Genomic DNA, 6000 nt, shown 5'->3' with positions numbered 1-6000 from the left:
CTTAAGGTAGAGGCTTCATATTCAGGATTCTGTTTATGCCTCCCCCAAAGACAACGTGTGTTGAGTAAGAGCTTCCTGTAACAACCGGAAGTTGTTATAAACAGCCTAGAGCTATTGTCATATGGCCAACTCAACCATGTGTCATTCAGTCAATTCTTAAACCAGAAAATACACTTATACAGAGGCTTAAAATAGACCAATAGACCTATAATGCTTTATACCTGTAGGCAGGCAGCAGGCCTAATGTTAGACCTAAAGTAGGCCTTTAAACTGTTGGGGGTAGGGGGCAGTATTGACACGGCCGGATAAAGAAACGTACCCGATTTAATCTGGTTACTACTCCTGCCCAGTAACTAGAATATGCATATAATTATTGGCTTTGGATAGAAAACACCCTAAAGTTTCTAAAACTGTTTGAATGGTGTCTGTGAGTATAACAGAACTCATATGGCAGGCAAAAACCTGAGAAGATTCCTTACAGGAAGTGCCCTCTCTGAAAAGATCTTGTTCTTCTTGTCTCTGTTTATTGAAGACTGAGGATCTTTGCTGTAACGTGACACTTCCTACGGCTCCCATAGGCTCTCAGAGCCCGGGAAAAAGCTGAATGACATCGAGGCAGCCCCAGGCTGAAACACATTTGCGCTTTTGGCAAGTGGCCTATAAGAGGACATTGGGCTTAGGCGCGTACACGAGTCGACCCCGTGCTGTATTTTCTTTCGTCTGTTTCCTTAAATGCAGATTCCCGGTCGGAATATTATCGCTTTTTTACGAGAAAAATGGCATAAAAATTGATTTTAAACAGCGGTTGACATGCTTCGAAGTACGGTAATGGAATATTTAGATTTTTTTTGTCACGAAATGCGTCGTGCTCGTGACCCTTTACCATTCGGATAGTGTCTTGAACGCACGAACAAAACGCCGCTATTTGGATATAACAATGGATTATTTGGGACCAAACCAACATTTGTTATTGAAGTAGAAGTCCTGGGAGTGCATTTTGACGAAGACAGCAAAGGTAATAACATTTTTCTTATAGTAAATCTGACTTTGGTGAGTGCTAAACTTGCTGGGTGTCTAAATAGCTAGCCCTGTGATGCCGGGCTATCTACTGAGAATATTGCAAAATGTGCTTTCACCGAAAAGCTATTTTAAAATCGGACATATCGAGTGCATAGAGGAGTTCTGTATCTATAATTCTTAAAATAATTGTTATGCTTTTTGTGAACGTTTATCGTGAGTAATTTCGTAAATTCACCGGCAGTGTTCGGTGGGAATGCTAGTCACATGCCAGTCACATGCTAATGTAAAAAGCTGGTTTTTGATATAAATATGAACTTGATTGAACAAAACATGCATGTATTGTATAACATAATGTCCTAGGGTTGTCATCTGATGAAGATCATCAAAGGTTAGTGCTACATTTAGCTGTGGTTTGGGTTTATGTGACATTAAATGCTAGCTTGAAAAATGGGTGTCTGATTATTTCTGGCTGGGTACTCTGCTGACATAATCTAATGTTTTGCTTTCGTTGTAAAGCCTTTTTGAAAGCGTCCCACCTAGCCCATAGAGGTTAAAAAGATGAGAGAGGCCTGTAATTTTCATCATAGGTACACTTATACTATTACAGACAAAATGAGGAAAAGAATCCAGAAAATCACATTGTAGGATTTTTAATGAATTTATTTGCAAATTATGGTGGAAAATAAGTATTTGTTCAATAACAAAAGTTTATCTCAATACTTTGTTATATACCCTTTGTTGGCAATGACACAGGTCAAACGTTTTCTGTAAGTCTTCACAAGGTTTTCACACACTGTTGCTGGTATTTTTGCCCATTCCTCCATGCAGATCTCCTCTAGAGCAGTGATGTTTTGGGGCTGTCGCTGGGCAACACGGACTTTCAACTCCCTCCAAAGATTTTCTATGGGGTTGAGATCTGGAGACTGGCTAGGCCACTCCAGGACCTTGAAATGCTTCTTAGGAAGCCACTCCTTCGTTGCCCGGGCGGTGTGTTTGGGATCATTGTCATGCTGAAAGACCCAGCCACGTTTCATCTTTAACCTCTATGTGACCGGCGGGACGAATTCGTCCCACCTACGTAACATCCACTGCCAGCCTGTGGCGCGATTTTCAAAATCTTCAAAATCCTATTACTTCAATTTCTCAAACATATGACTATTTTACAGCCATTTAAAGATAAGACTCTCGTTAATCTAACCACACTGTCCGATTTCAAAAAGGCTTTACAACGAAAGCAAAACATTAGATTATGTCAGCAGAGTACCAAGCCAGAAATAATCAGACACCCATTTTTCAAGCCAGCATATAATGTCACCAAAACCCAGAAGACAGCTAAATGCAGCACTCACCTTTGATGATCTTCATCAGATGACAACCCTAGGACATTATGTTATACAATACATGCATGTTTTGTTCAATCAAGTTCATATTTATATCAAAAACCAGCTTTTTACATTAGCATGTGACGTTCAGAACTAGCATACCCCCCGCAAACTTACGGGGAATTCGCTAACATTTTACTAAATTACTCACGATAAACGTTCACAAAAAGCATAACAATTATTTTAAGAATTATAGATACAGACCTCCTCTATGCACTCGATATGTCCGATTTTAAAATAGCTTTTTGGTGAAAGCACATTTTGCAATATTCTAAGTATATAGCCCAGGCATCACGGGCTCGCTATTTAGACACCCGGCAAGTTTAGCACTCACCATAATCATATTTACTATTATAAAAATGTCATTACCTTTTGTTGTCTTCGTCAGAATGCACACCCAGGACGTCTACTTCAATAACAAATGTTGGTTTGGTCCAAAATAATCCATCGTTATATCCGAATAGCGGCGTTTTGTTCGTGCGTTCCAGACACTATCCGAAATAGTAAAGAAGTGTCGCGCGCTTGGCGCAATTCCTGACAATAAAATTCAAAGTATTCAATTGCCGTACGTCGAAGCATGTCAACCGCTGTTTAAAATCAATTTTTACGTCATTTTTCTCGTAGAAAAGCGGTAAAATTCCGACAGGGAATCTCCTTTTCGGCAAACAGAGGAAAAAATCCCAAAGGCGGGGGCGGTCGGGGTCACGCGCATAAGCTAGTGTCTCTTGATGGGCCACTTGAGAAAGGCGATAATGTGTTTCAGCCTGGGGCTGGAATGACGACATTCTCTTTTTTCCCGGGCTATGAGAGCCTATGGACGACGTGGGAAGTGTCACGTTAGAGCAGAGATCCTTAGTAAATGATAGAGATGGCAAAGAAGTTCCAGAAATGGTCAGACAGGCCACTTCCTGTAAAGGAATCTCTCAGGTTTTGACCTGCCATTTGAGTTCTGTTATACTCACAGACACCATTCAAACAGTTTTAGAAAATGTAGGGTGTTTTCTATCCATATGTAATAAGTATATGCATATTCTAGTTACTGAGTAGGAGTGGTAACCAGATTAAATCGGGTATGTTTTTTATCCAGCCGTGTCAATGCTGCCCCCTAGCCCTAACAGGTTTTAATGCACTTGCTGATGGAAGAAGGTTTTCACTCAAAATCTCACGATACATGGCCCCATTCATTCTTTCCTTTACACGGATCAGTCGTCCTGGTCCCGTTGCAGAAAAACAGCCCCAAGCATGATGTTTCCACCCCCATGCTTCACAGTAGGTATGGTGTTCTTTGGATGCAACTCAGCATTCTTTGTCCTCCAAACACTTTGAGTTGAGTTTTTACCAAAAAGTTCTATTTTGGTTTCATCTGAGCATATGACATTCTCCCAATCCTCTTCTGGATCATCCAAATGCTCTCTAGCAAACTTCAGACGGGCCTGGACATGTACTGGCTTAAGCAGGGGGACACGTCTGGCACTGCAGGATTTGAGTCCCTGGCGGCGTAGTGTGTTACTGATGGTAGGCTTTGTTACTTTGGTCCCAGCTCTCTGCAGGTCATTCACTAGGTCCCTCCGTGTGGTTCTGGGATTTTTGCTCACCGTTCTTGTGATCATTTTGACCCCACGGGGTGTGATCTTGCGTGGAGCCCCAGATCGAGGGAGATTATCAGTGGTCTTGTATGTCTTCCATTTCCTAATAATTGCTCCCACAGTTGATTTCTTCAAACCAAGCTGCTTACCTATTGCAGATTCAGTCTTCCCAGCCTGGTGCAGGTCTACAATTTTGTTTCTGGTGTCCTTTGACAGCTCTGTGGTCTTGGCCATAGTGGAGTTTGGAGTGTGACTGTTTGAGTTTGTGGACAGGTGTTTTTTATACTGATAAAAAGTTCAAACAGGTGCCATTAATACAGGTAACGAGTGGAGGACAGAGGAGCCTCTTAACCTCTATGGGCTAGGTGGGACGCAAGCGTCCCACCCGTGGTGCACTCCATCAACAGCAGGTGCATTTCAAGAGCGGCAAATTTCAAATAAATGTCAAAATTCAAATTTTTCAAACATACAACTATTTTACACCCTTTGAAAGATAAACATCTCCTTAATCTAACCACGTTTTACGATTTCAAAAAGGTTTTACGGCGAAAGCATAAATTTAGAGTATGTTAGGACAGTACATTTACAAGAGTTGTGTGTAATGTTGTGCCAATTCAAAGACAGGCGTCACCAAAACCATAAAACCAGCTAAAATGATGCACTAACCTTTGACAATCTCCATCAGATGACACTCCTAGGACATTATGTTAGACAATGCATGCATTTTTAGTTCTATCAAGTTCATATTTATATCCAAAAACAGCGTTTTACTATGGCGTTGATGTTCAGGAAATCGTTTCCCTTCAATAACCGGCATTCAAGTCAGCACCACAAATTAAATAATTAAAATTAGAAAACATTGGTAAAATATTATATTGTCATTTAAAGAATTATAGATTTACATCTCTTGAACGCAATCAACTTGCCAGATTTAAAAATAACCTTACTGGGAAATCACACTTTGCAATAATCTGAGCACTGCGCCCAGAAAAATACGCGTTGCGATACAGACTAGCCGCCATGTTGGGGAGATCTAAAATCGAAAATACTATGTAAATAATCCATTACCTTTGATTCTCTTCATCAGATGTCACTTCCAGGTATCACAGGTCCATAACGAATGTAGTTTTGTTCAAAAAAGCTTATCATTTATGTCCAAAAGTCTCCGTCTTGTTAGCACATGATCTAAGCCCGCCGGACTTCACTTCATGAACGAGGGGAAAAAATATATTTACGTTCGTTCAAACATGTCAAACGTTGTATAGCATAAATCATTAGGGCCTTTTTTAACCAGAACATGAATAATATTCAAGGTGGACGAATGCATTCTCTTTTATAGCGTATTGGAACGAGGGTACCCAACATGAACTCGCGCGCCAGGTGTCTAATGGGCCATCATCGTTCCATGGCTCTTGTTCGGTCAGATCTCCCTCCAGAAGACTCAAAACACTTTGTAAAGGCTGGTGACATCTAGTGGAAGCAATAGGAAGTGCCAAAATATTCCTCAGCCCCTGTGTTTTTCAATGGCATAGGTTTAAAGGTAATACAACACATCAGGTATCCACTTCCTGTCAGAATCTGTCTCAGGGTTTTGCCTGCCAAATGAGTTCTGTTATACTCACAGACACCATTCAAACAGTTTTAGAAACTTTAGGGTGTTTTCTATGCATATATAATAAGTATATGCATATTCTAGTTACTGGGTAGGATTAGTAACCAGATTAAATCGGGTACATTTTTTTATCCAGCCGTGCAAATACTGCCCCCTAGCCCTAACAGGTTAAATAATAAGTTACAGGTGTGTGAGAGCCAGAAATCTTGCTTGTTTGTAGGTGACCAAATACTTATTTTCCACCATAATTTGCAAAAAATTCATAAAAAAATCCTACAATGTCATTTTCTGGATTTTTTTCTCTCATTTTGTCTGTCAGAGTTGATGTGTACCTATGATGAAAATTACAGGCCTCTCTCATCTTTTTAAGTGGGAGAACTTGCACAATTGGTGGCTGACT

This window comes from Salmo salar, chromosome 08, assembly GCF_965601325.2.
Source record: "Salmo salar chromosome 08, fSalSal1, whole genome shotgun sequence".
Classification (NCBI taxonomy): Eukaryota; Metazoa; Chordata; class Actinopteri; order Salmoniformes; family Salmonidae; genus Salmo; species Salmo salar.
This window is presented reverse-complemented; position numbering follows the sequence as displayed.